The sequence below is a fragment of the Podarcis gaigeae genome (genome assembly GCF_964106915.1).
Source record: "Podarcis gaigeae genome assembly, chromosome: 6".
Lineage (NCBI taxonomy): Eukaryota > Metazoa > Chordata > Lepidosauria > Squamata > Lacertidae > Podarcis > Podarcis gaigeae.
This window is the reverse complement of record NC_139682.1, coordinates 62,291,294-62,304,709: the sequence shown is the minus strand read 5'-3', so window position 1 is coordinate 62,304,709 and position 13,416 is coordinate 62,291,294. Positions and strand designations below refer to the sequence as shown.

The 13,416-nt window shown below is 45.6% G+C and overlaps 1 protein-coding gene across 26 annotated transcripts in view; it reads right to left on the bottom strand.

Moving 5' to 3' along the window:
* Positions 1 to 13,416, bottom strand: part of SGIP1 (SH3GL interacting endocytic adaptor 1) — a 148,791-nt gene that overhangs the window by 66,361 nt on the left and 69,014 nt on the right. The gene's annotated exons all lie outside the window — the stretch shown is intronic.

Genomic DNA, 13,416 nt, shown 5'->3' with positions numbered 1-13,416 from the left:
CCTTTAGTTTTGGTCTCAGCCCACCAAGCAGACACAATTTTCCTCATGGGGGAGTCTCCTCATGGGTGGGGCAGCCCTGATCCGATCCTACAGAATGTCATATGAAGCAGCTGAGACCATGCACATATAGCCTTTTAAACAAAGCTAAGATTCACTGATCAGCTGCTGTCCAAGGCGACTGAATTCTGTTCTTACTGCCAAACAGCCCATCAGCAGATTTCAGCTTTGTTTAGAGGGCTACATGCCCTCAACTGCAACTGTTGTATCGGGAAGGGGTAGCTGAGTGGAAGCCTGTTTACACACGCATATAGTAGCTAATTGAACTGTGGAAAGTGTGCACGTTATTGCAGGAAATAGTTCGTCATGATGAGTCTACAGATAACAAGATGAAAGTGCCTGTCATGCTATTCTCACCCCACCCCTCTCCACGCCAGTGCAGGTTGCTCCTGCAATTGTGCTTTTGCACTAACTTCCACCACAAAGCAGAGTAAACCAAATAGGTCTAATTCTGATAAGTATGCAACGTGTATTCCTTGGCCCACCCATGAGGAGACTCCCCCATGGGCACCCCACCCACACTAGCAGAGAAGCAGCAGTGGCAGTTTCTGGCTAGATCTCATGTGCTTTGCAAGATCCTACCAGAGCTCACCACTACTTCTCAGGTGCTGCCACACAACCCAGGTAAGGGAGGATTTTGTGGGGTGGCAGGATGGGTACAGATGTCATAAGCCCAATGGAAGTGAAAGAAAACTACTGTGGATGTAAAAGCTTATACATGAATTTAGTGGTGGAGGTGCTAACCCCCTTTTTATGTCTCCATAATTTAGGAAAGGGGTCAAATTAGCATATCAATATAGCAAAGTCCTGGATGTCTGGTTGAACCAGACTGTACAGCAGTCTTCATGTTGTCTAAAAAACTTGGAGAAATTAATGCAGTGGAATGAAAGAAAATCCAGCACTGGATCTTCAGCTGAAGAGTAGTATACAAATTTAGTAAATAATAATAATGATGATAATAGGCCACAAAATACTATGGCTGAATGATTTTATGAACAGTCAAGAAACCAGAAGTAGAGTTACAGAGGTTCATACTTTACTTGTGGAAATTTGCAATGTTCCCATTTATTCTAGTATTGTTAGGATTTAAAGCTTCATACCATTACATATATTTATGTGCAATATGAATTGAATGGGATTAGCCACCACTCATAAAGAAAATCAAATGGAAAATTACCAGTACCTGTAAATAATAAGATTTTGCATTTTATATTCTTGGTTTTATAGACTGTTTTTTAAAAAAAGATAAATAAAGTGAATACTTTCTAATGCAAATAATCCATTAAAATGATAGATACAAAGAAAGAAAACGGGATAGATAATTTCTTACCGGACTTTTCCTCTATAGAATGCATTAACAAATGAAGAAAAGGGAGGGAGAATAAGCATTTTCTAAAAACATAAGCATTTATGCATAGAATATCACTCTCCATGAAATAGCATATCCCAGTCTCCTGTCCAAGCAGGTCTGCTCAGTAGTAAAATGGGATTTATTTCCATGAAACTTACTTATAGGAAAGTATGCTTAGGATTGCATTACAAGCAAACTAACAAATTCTGAAATGCCTAAAAGGTTATCATATACAAAATAGAGTAAATACTCATATAGAAGTGTAAACCAATAATGTAAGTGCAGTCTGATCCCAGCTTATGCATACTCACTCAGAAATATGTTCCACTGAGATAAATGACATTTACCCCCCAAATAAGAGTGCATACAATTGCAGTCTTACATTGTAAATGCCCAGTTACACATTGCTGGTACACCAAATAAAGAGAAACTATATTCTCAAACCCCACAATCAATTTTCCATTAACATATGTATATGGCAGTAAACTGAGTATCCTGATGGGCTTTAAAAGCTGTACCCTTTCAAAAAGTGTGGACTTGTTTTTATTCTCTCCACAACAGGCGTTTGCAACAATTTTGGCTTCTTACTTTCATGAAAAGCTATTTGACTTGAAAACAAACTTTCAATGTTATATTACTGTTATGATGGTGATGTTACAGGTGTTTTGTATACAACCAAATACTGCTACATTCTTCTGGCAGTTATTTGAGACATCATTCTGGTAGTTATCTTGAGAACAGAAGTAGTCAGGAAAATGCCAATCATTATCCTGGCTTCCATTATCAGATTTACTTTAGCTAATAAGGATAATAAAATAAACCATTTCCAGAAAATAGGGATGATAGATGTGATCCACTAAGTAACTAAAGATACATGCATTCTCTTCTGGCTAAGCAGGCTAGTACTATCACCCCCACCCTATTTAAATGAGTAGAAAACTTGTGGGTTATACATTTAGAATAATGAGCTTCCTTTTGTAATCCAATAAGAGACCTATTACAACTCAACAGAAGCCTCTGAGTAGTTCCTCCATCAAATACTACAGAAGAAACCTCTCACTAAGCCTCAGTTTCAATCAAAAATTATTTGTTTGCCATCTACTTAAGAAATGGAATAAAGCAAGATTCACAAGACAGGTTCTTGTTGTGAAAAAACAAATTCTTACTGTGGACTGCTGTTCTCAGAGGATGCTGAAGGTTATTTGGGAGGGGGGGGCCTCCTCTGCAGCCAGCAAACAGAGCAAAATTATGGCCTTTCCATACTCCCCAGAACAAGACTGGAAGTGATTGGGGAGCTGAATAAACAAAGAAATATTCCTCAAAAACCTCCTTTACCTGGACCATCCTGACCTGGGAAAAGGTTACATAAGAAAAGCCTCCTCGTCTGGGTGTTCCCCAGTTTAGGAGCTGACATAATAAATGAACAGGCACATACAACAGCTCCACTGCTTTCTTGGGGAGGAAATGCAGCTTGTTTGCCAGCCTAAGCCAGCCCTTAGTTGGGCTTACCCACTCTGTCTTCAAAGCCTTAGGCAGGTGCAATGCCTAAGGAGGACCCCATGGGCGTGGCTAAGGGGGGCAGCTGCCCCTGTAGTAATAATTTATAATAATAATTTATTATTTATACCCCGCCCATCTGGCTGAGTTTTCCCCAGCCACTCTGGGCGGCTCCCAATCAGTGTTAAAAACCGTACAGGATTACATATTAAAAACTTCCCTGAACAGGGCTGCCTTAAGATGTCTTCTGAACGTCAGGTAATTCTTTATCTCTTTGACATCTGATGGGAGGGCGTTCCACAGGGCGGGCGCCGCTACCGAGAAGGCCCTCTGTCTGGTTCTCTGTAGCCTCACTTCTCGCAATGAGGGAACCGCCAGAAGGCCCTCGGCGCTGGATCTCAGAGTCCGGGCTGAACGATGGGGGTGGAGACGCTCCTTCAGGTATACAGGACCGAGGCCGTTTAGGGCTTTAAAGGTCAGCACCAACACTTTGAATCGTGCTCGGAAACGTACTGGGAGCCAATGCAGATCTCTCAGAACCGGTGTTATGTGGTCCCGGCGGCCACTCCCAGTCACCAGTCTCGCTGCCGCATTCTGGATTAATTGCAGTTTCCGGGTCACCTTCAAAGGTAGCCCCACGTAGAGCACGTTGCAGTAGTCCAAGCGGGAGATAACTAGAGCATGCACCACTCTGGCGAGACAGTCCGCGGGGAGGTAGGGTCTCAGCCTGCGTACCAGGTGGAGCTGGTAGACAGCTGCCCTGGACACAGAGTTAATCTGCGCCTCCATGGACAGCTGTGAGTCCAAAATGACTCCCAGGCTGCGCACCTGGTCCTTCAGGGGCACAGTTACCCCATTCAGGACCAGGGAATCCTCCACACCTGCCCGCCTCCTGTCCCCCAAAAACAGTACTTCTGTCTTGTCAGGATTCAACCTCAATCTGTTAGCCGCCATCCAACCTCCAACCGCCTCCAGGCACTCACACAGGACCTTCACCGCCTTCACTGGTTCTGATTTAAAGGAGAGGTAGAGCTGGGTGTCATCTGCATACTGATGAACACCCAGTCCAAACCCCCTGATGATCTCTCCCAGCGGCTTCATATAGATATTAAAAAGCATGGGGGAGAGGACAGAACCCTGAGGCACTCCACAAGTGAGAGCCCAGGGGTCTGAACACTCACCCCCCACCACCACTTTCTGGACACGGCCCAGGAGGAAGGAGCGGAACCACTGTATGACAGTGCCCCCAGCTCCCAGCCCCTCTAGACGGTCCAGAAGGATGTTATGGTCGATGGTGTCAAAGGCCGCTGAGAGATCCAGCAGAACTAGGAAACAGCTCTCACCTTTGTCCCTAGCCCGCCGGAGGTCATCAACCAGCGCGACCAAGGCAGTTTCAGTCCCATGGTGAGGCCTGAATCCCGATTGGAAGGGATCCAAATGGTCCGTTTCCTCCAGGCGTGCTTGGAGTTGTTCAGCAACCACCCGCTCAATCACCTTGCCCAAGAATGGCAGATTTGAGACTGGGCGATAGTTGGCCAAATTGGCCGGGTCTAAAGATGTTTTTTTAAGAAGCGGTTTAATGACCGCCTCTTTCAGCGGGTCTGGGAAGGCTCCCTCACAGAGGGAAGCATTCACCACCCCACAGAGCCCATCGCCCAGCCCTTCCCGGCTCGCTTTTATCAGCCAGGATGGGCAAGGATCAAGGAGACAGGTGGTCGGTTTCACTCGTCCAAGCAGCCTGTCCACATCCTCGGAGGTAACAAATTGGAATTGATCCCATGTAACAGGACCAGACAGAACTCTAGCACTCTCCCGCCCTGGCCCTGCTCCCACAGTGGAGTCTACCTCCTTCTGAATCTGAGCGATTTTATCTGCAAAAAACTTTGCAAAAGCATTGCAGGAGATCTTGGGGTCCCTACCAGGCCCCGGTGGTACAGGTGGTTCTGATAGATTGCGAACCACCTGAAAAAGTCTCCTGCTGCTGTTTTCTGCAGATGCAATGGAGGCGGCGAAGAAGGCCCCCTTCGCCGTCGCCATTGCCACTTGGTAGGCTCGACGTTGAGCTCTAACCCGTGTCCGGTCTGATTCAGAATGAGTTTTCCGCCACCGGCGCTCTAGCCGTCTCAACGATTGTTTCATCACCCTCAGCTCCGGGGAAAACCACGGGGCTGTCCGGGCTCCATGCAATCGGAGAGGGCGCTTCGGAGCCAGACAGTCAATAGCCCTGGTTAACTCCGCATTCCAGCGGGCCACCAGGGAATCAGCTGAAAGGCCATCAACTTGGGATAAAGCATCCCCTACCACTCTCTGGAAGCCAATTGGATCCATTAAGTGGCGGGGGCGGACCATCCGAATCGGTCCCACCTCCCTGCGAAGGGGAAGGGTTGCGGAGAAGTCCAGTTGCACCAGGAAGTGATCTGACCATGGCACTTCTTTTGTTTCGCTTTTAGTTAATGTCAGATCACCAACATCCGTAGAGGTAAACACCAAGTCTAAGGCATGTCCGTGGCTATGAGTTGGGCCAGACTTATTCAGGGACAGCCCCATGGAGGCCATGCTTTCCACGAAGTCCCGAGCGGCCCCTTGTAAGGTCGTGTCGGCATGGATGTTAAAATCCCCCAGGACAACCAAGCTAGGTGTCTCCAGGAGCATATCCGCCACGACCTGAAGCAGCTCGGGCAGGGAATCCTTGGTGCAGCGGGGAGGTCGGTACACCAGTAGGAATCCTGTACTGCCCCTATTGCCCAACTTCCAGAACATGCACTCAGAAAACTGGGTCTTCCCAATAGGACGCCTGGTGCAGACTAATGACTTCCTAAAAATCACTGCAACCCCCCCTCCCCGCCCACATGACCTGGGTTGCTGTGCGTAAGAGAAACCTGGTGGGCAAGCAGCGGCAAGGACAGGCCCATCTGCTTCATCCAACCAGGTCTCTGTCACACATGCCAGATCAAATCCTCCATCCACAATCAGGTCGTGGATGGCAGTGGTTTTATTAATCATTGACCTGGCATTGCACAGCAACACTTTCAGGTCATGTGGGTTTCCCTTGCTGATTACTGTATCCTTTCGGTCAGGACCAGACCTGGAGGCAGGGATAGTCCTCAAACAACGACTAAACCTGCCTCCTCGGTAATGACATGGTCTGGTCTTAGCATAACTCCTCCTCCTGCCCGTGATCACTGAGATCGGGTGTCCCAATACATCTCCCCCTGTGGAACCTGCCCCACCCAATCTATTGGCTGAGGCCCACTCCCAGGCAGCCATGACCCTTCCCCTTAAAAGGCAAAATACAAACTATATAATAATTTAACAGAATAATAATAATAATAAAACAAAACAGAACAAAACAAAACAAAACAAAGCAAGAAACAATAGCCCTGACTAAATGCTTATCCCACCCCAAGCAAAAATAAAATAATGAAATAATATAATATTATAAAAAACAACAACCACCATTTAAAGTGCTGCAAATTAAAAGCGATTAAAACATTTAAAACCATTGTGTCCATTGCTGCCGGTAGCTGCTCAGGCCTCTAAACTGTAGTGGTGAGTGCAGGCCTTGCCCCCTAGGCCGGATGGAGTTGGCAGGAGAGGGAGCGGTCTTCCCACACTCACGCAAGCAGCAGCAGCAGCAGCAGCAGCAGCCGTGTCCCGGAGGCCTCTCTCAGGCCTCTTATGCTGTGGTGGTGAGTGCAGGCCTTGCCCCCTAGGCCGGATGGAGTTGGCAGGAGAGGGAGCGGTCTTCCCACACTCACGCAAGCAGCAGCAGCAGCCGTGTCCCGGAGGCCTCTCTCAGGCCTCTTATGCTGTGGCAGTGAGTGCAGGCCCCGCCCCCTAGGCCGGATGGAGTTGGCAGAAAAGGGAGCGGTCTTCCCACACTCACGCAAGCAGCAGCAGCAGCAGCAGCCATGTCCCGGAGGCCTCTCTCAGGCCTCTTATGCTGTGGCAGTGAGCGCAGGCCCCGCCCCCTAGGCCGGATGGAGTTGGCAGAAAAGGGAGCGGTCTTCCCACACTCACGCAAGCAGCAGCAGCAGCCGTGTCCCGGAGGCCTCTCTCAAGTAAATCAATAAAAATACTTAACTGAGGTTCTGCCCCCCCCCCCAGCATGACGCCTGCCCCTGCTAACATAAATCCTGGCTACGCCCAGGGAGGACCCTGTGGGAAGGCGATTCTTGCTCCCTTCTGGGTGGCTTCTGTGGCGTTCACCAAAAGCACCAGGAAAACTTCCAAAGGAAACAGCAGGGCAGGCTGCTTTCTGTCTTACTCCTAAAGTCTTTCCCCCTCTGCCACTTCCTGTATTTGGGGATTCAGACCCTGCCTCATATTGCTACGTGGCCTGGCTAGGAATGAACCCCAGGGTCAATGGGAACATGCTGGCTTAGCTTTGTGCAGTGGCAGTATCATAGCCAATGAGGGGAATGTGTTGGCTTGCTTCTTTTGGGAGTTGTCATCCCTCCCCCACCAAAGAGAGGAGGTGCCTCTTTGGAACCCATGGGCTGCATGCTTGTGGGAAGTACAAGAGCTCTGGAAGAGCTTCTAGAGGAGGAACCAGAATGGTCCCTGAAGTTCCTATTTCCTCTTGTCCTAAGACTGGCCCTGGGACCTGCCCTTCCACCCCCTGCCATAGACCTCAGGAAGTATTCTCTTTGCTGCCTCAATCCTCCAATGTGCTGCTCCATTAAGCATGCATGCTTGCTATGGTCATGCAAGAAAGTTCTATAAGATAAGAGTTCTGTGATGGGTTCCACACGCAGCCACATACCCTGTGGGTCAGGGATGTCAAAGCAGTGCCCCATGGTAGATCATGTGGAGCACCCAGCCTCCTTCTGCCCGTCATCCATCAGCATCAAGAGATTCTGGTATACACCTACCCAACTCAGATCGCTACCCTTACCCTTGGAGCCACAACCCGACTGCCAAGCCTAGGATGTGTTGGTAGGAAGGGGGAGGGGATATCCGGAGGCAGCAACCAAAGGAATAAAGGGATTTCTACCACCTCCCACCCCAAAGGAAGCAGGAACCATTTCGGCTCTTAGGAGCTTCAACCAAGCACCACCTGGAGGCTTGGCAGGTAAAGCCAGTCTGATAAGTGCATGGAAGTCCCTCCTATATAAGGAAAGAAATCTGGTTCTGCTTTTCAGCTCTAGAGCAGGTGCCTCCCTGAAGGTACTTAACACCTTATGGGATCCTCTAATGAATATGCAATTCATATTCCAAAAGAGGTTTGGTTTATTTCTGATAACAACTTCTCATTTGTCTCTTATCTGGACTCCTGGTTGTCCTCCTTATTCTATTTATTTTGAGACACTGCAGTATCCAGCAAATGCTACTCCCTCCCAAGTGCCTCAATCCTGTTTGATGCTTCGGTGTTTGAGCAGATGGCCATTGGCTAAAGCAGGTTACAGGGCAGAGCAAAGCATTGCTAAGTCTATTAGCTTAATTGACATGGAGGAGGAAGTAACTATATATCAAAAAAAAGAAAAGAAAAAAGAAACACACTAAAAAAAGAAGAGAAAAAGAAAAGTCCTATCGGTGAAGGTGAACCCTCCCTGCTGCTTGTCTTGTGCCTCACTACTCCATCCACTTTTCTTCTTTCCTGGCTCCAATGCTAGAAGTGACTCAGGAGCAGACAAAAGTGCCAAGAGAAATTAACTGCGGAGATGTAAGTTACAGGGAAAGACCATCCCATCCCTAGCTTTACTTTGTGAACAGGGGCAGGCACATGAAAAGAACATAGGTGCTACTGTCACATATAACTGAATAGTGCAATTTATCTTGTGGTGGGAGATACCAACACTGTGCTGGGAGTCTCCACCTTTAGCATGTTTCAACATCTGAAGTAAGTGTATGTGCTTAGTGATGTCTCTACACAATCCGAAACCCGGCCTTTGAAGGATTCCTGGTCATATAAAGAGGTCCGTACACATGCACAAATGCCATGTGCATCAGATTCACTTTAGTACCTCTAAATGAACATGTGAAAGTTGGGGTAGAGTCTGCCATGATGCTGCCCCCACCATGCTCGTTCTGCCTTGTTAGAATACCTCTGAGGAGCTAGGCTAAGGAGAATCAGGTGGAATGAATGTAAGGTCAGGCTAACTTGGCTTCGCTGAATAAAAAGGTCAAACAGAAGGTATTCTAGGCCTAGAGAACAGGATGACAGGACAGATTGGAAGAAAGGAACCCAAAAGAGGGTGCAAGAGGGACAGTGAAACCCTACACAAAAGGGCAACACTTGCAGGCCTGGACAATGTATGCCAGAGCTCCTTGGAGCCCTATAGATACGATAATAAATAAATGTAATTTTTGAAAGAATTGCCAATCATATCTGGAGTTTCCACCCTGCTTGACTTTTGTTAGTGTTTTGAAATTTAAAGAAAGACCCCTTGACAATAAAAGTTAAAAATGAAGCTGCAATCGCCTATCCTGTTGCTTTCTTGACCACCTTCATCCTTATCAGGTACAGCAGAAACAATAATTGAGTAACTAAAGTAACTGCTCCACACAATCGTCTTTGCTCCTACCTGATTTCTTCTTAGCTAATGGATATCCTCAAGCACACCGTCCTCTGCCTCTTATAAAAGCTTAAAGGAGCAGAGTAGTCAGCCATGTCCTCTATATACCACCCTATGTGCCTTATGGATGAAATATAAAGACTTTATGAGGATGCTGGCATTTGCCCTTTACCCAATAATAGGATGTGGAAAACAAATATACAATGCTTTCACACACTAGATGGAATCCAACTATTGTGAACCAAGTGTTGTGTTAGAAAACAAGGCATCACTTCTATTGATCAGAGTACAGTCTTTTGAATTAAACACCCCAAATATCTTACTTAATTTACTGCTTTTAAATATAACAGCATGAAGTGCTGCTGTCTTAGAAAAGAATGTAAAGCAATGCAATTTGCTTGGTATATATTCTGTCCTTATTAAAAGAGTGTAGTTACAGAGCAATTTAGTTCAGTTATTCTTATTAGCATCCTGCTCTCCATAAAGAGCATTACTGCTTTACATGCCAAGCTTCCTTAAGACGTACAACATCAGTAGATCAGGAAGCTGCATTTTCTGCACTGCAACAAAGCCATCATTCTGATTTACTGTTCCCACATCTTCCACAGCCCAGGAAATGAGTGTCACAAATCAACTCTTGAACCTGGCTTCCATATACAACAATATAATGCACTGTTGTCTTGCCTCCAAGCCCAGCTGCAACAGCCTGGTGACTGCATAATGACTGCAAAGCTCACTTGCTAGAATAAAGACCTACCGCCACAGCACATAAGCAAAAAACAGAATGCAACAGCAAATTTAAAAACAACATAAATGTGATTCCAGCAGTATTGTTAAAACACATTATGTGGTTTAATTTAATTTAGTACAACTTCAGGGTTTATTTGCTTTGGTTTACAAGGTTGAGACCAACAAATAAATAAACAAAAATTGACATTGACACCTACTTCCTATTATGTAGCTAGTTCCATATTATTAAAATTTAAGTATCAGATGAAAATGCAATTGCTAAAAGTCCATCAACATTGGAAAACTTTATTTGATTGCAAATTAAAAACAGCTAATGATAATTCATTTTGTTCTATTGTAAACTGAAAAGCTTTTAAGCAATTATGTACCCACAGAACACTATTACAGCAATTAATTATAGATATATGTTAGTATTAGCAGTGACGAGGGATCAGTTAGGGGCGTTCTCCAGTTTTTCTGTTGCCAGGATATATTCTGTCATGGCTTTTTCCCAAGAATGTCAGGAATAGTACTTCTGTGAGGGTACATACTGAAAAGTCCTGAAGCACTGTTCATCTCACATAACTATAAAACCCTGGGTTCCTTGCAAAGGGGAAAATGGGATATTTGCAATGTAGGTATGAATTAGTAACATGTAAGTAAGTCTTACATTTACGTTTTGTTTGTGTGCCCCTCTGACAGCAGTCTACCCTTGATTTTTAGAACAATGGTAGACTGAATAGAAAACAAAACTAAGGATTTAGAAGTGATCCAAGGGTATTATCTCTAGCATTTCTTGTCACTAAAGCAGCATCCCATTTCCCAAAAATAAGTTGATCATTGCAGCACTTTCAACCTAAGTGGGTTTTCCCTAGCAAGCTACAAAATTCAGCCTTCTGCAGGTGCTGTGTGTTCAGCAGCGCCTCCGGTGACCAGGTTATACAAAAGCTTTGAGAGAAAGTATTGCAATGTATTTATCAGTTTGTGTATGTGATAAGTCTGCCCTCAATGCAAAATCATTTATCATAATAAGAAAACCTGTTTTAGCAGGAAAAGATAACCCATCCTCTCCCCCTCCCCCCCAAACATGCTCTCTAAATTGAACAAAATTATATAAATTTGATTCAGCTGTCATATATGCTTGTCCTCACTTTAGATTAAAATTTCCAGATGATAGAAGCAGAGGTAGCTAATCTGACATCCTCTAGATCAGTGTTTCCCAACCTTGTGCCTCCAGATGTTTTTGGCCTACAACTCCCATCATCCCTGACCACTGGTCTTGCTAGCTAGGGATGATGGGAGTTGTAGGCCAAAAACATCTGGAGGCACAAGGTTGGGAAACACTGCTCTAGATCAGTGTTTCCCAACCTTGTGCCTCCAGATGTTTTTGGCCTACAACTCCCATCATCCCTGACCACTGGTCTTGCTAGCTAGGGATGATGGGAGTTGTAGGCCAAAAACATCTGGAGGCACAAGGTTGGGAAACACTGCTCTAGATGTTGTTAGAATAGAGCTCCCATCATTCCTGACCATTGGCTATGAGGCTGATGGGAATCGTAGTCCAATAACACATTGGCTACTTTGGATTTAGAGTAAAATTTTAGAGAAAGCATATGGGTTCATGTACAAGCACACAAAACAGTGACTTCTGAGATTTTACTTTCACATTTTTTTTATTCCACAGTCCTCAAAACTCACAAGCAATACTGTTGGACTATGGCCCCACACATAACACAATTTTTAAAAGGCATTGTTGCCTAACCTCCTTAACAAGGGAGCCTACAACTCCCCCCCCCCTCAAATCTGAACAGTTTAGGAGGGTGAGTAGGATTTTTTTTTTGCAAAGCTTCAAGACATTGCATGCTAACAAAGACAAATCAGATGAGACTTTAAAGAGACAGAGCCCACACTGAAATATACAAACTGCGGCTTGCCCTGAAAGGGGTTCAGTCTCCATCCCTGCTCCTTTGCTTTCCTGTGAGTTCTGGAATCTCCAGTTGGAAATGGATACTGTACAAGTAATTTCCACAAGGCAGAAGGTCCTCCAAAGCCTTTATCTCCAAGCTCTCTCTCATGGCTGGCAACCTCTTTTTATTTCACTTCAGTAAAATATTTTATTATTTAAAACACGGCTGTGGCTCCGATCTGGTGGAACGCTCTGTCACAAGAGACTAGGGCCCTGCGGAACTTGACATCTTTCCACAGGGCCTGCAAGACAGAGCTGTTCCACCAGGCCTTTGGCCAGGGCGCAGCCTGACTCCCTCCTTCGGCAATCTTTGCGGAGCTCTGGCCCAATGGTTGCCATTGGTTTGAGTTGAATTAATTTTATAATGAATGATTTTAGAGTGTTGTGTTGTGTTGTGTTGTGTTGTGTTGTACTGTTTTGTTGTTGTTGTTGTTGTTGTTGTTGTTATTTCTTAGTTGCTGTCATTGGATACACAAGGACTAGTAGCTTACCACAGCTCTGTTCTCTTTACGACAAACACTTTTGTTGTGTTCACACTTCATATCTCCACTTATACATTTAAAACATTTTACAGTGTAATCCTATGCATGCTTAATGAGGTCTCCCTGTGTTCAGTGGGGCTTTCTCCCCGGAAAGTGTTACAGGAGTGCAAGTCCTGCTTGTGTGCAAAATTTTCAGATGGAAATAGTATGCGGGGAAAGTGCTAAAAAAGTACCTCTCCCTCTGTGCCAGTCTTTCCTTTCAAATTGCAGCCTTGTATTCTGTTGGGGTGGGGGAATCCTCCAGATCACAGAACTACTTGCCATGGCTTCTCCTTCTCCAAGGGGCAAAACAATGGCATCTTCATTCATTCTCTGCTGCCCCTTATGACATAACAATCCAGACTATTTCCAATAAATTAGATTCTGACTTTACATGGAATCTTACGTTGCCAAATTACAGCTTTACACCTTTAAGCATACATAATGGCTGGCTTTCAAGTCTCAGAGGGTGGCTCAGCATAAAGCATAGGAGGGGGTCTACTGCCCTTAAAAAAAGATCAAGGACCTCTCCTGAGCTCACAAAATCAATATATGGCTATCTGGCTTGTGGGCATTATACAGTGGTGCCTCGCAAGACGAAAATAATCTGTTCCGCGAGTCTCTTCGTCTTGCGAAGCAAGCCCATTAGCGGCTTAGCGGATCAGCTGTTAAGCGGCTTAGCGGATCAGCTGTTAAGCGGCTTAGCGGCTTGGGGAAAAGGGGGGGGAGGAAAAAACACCCGCAGGAACTCGCAAGACATTTTCATCTTGCGAAGCA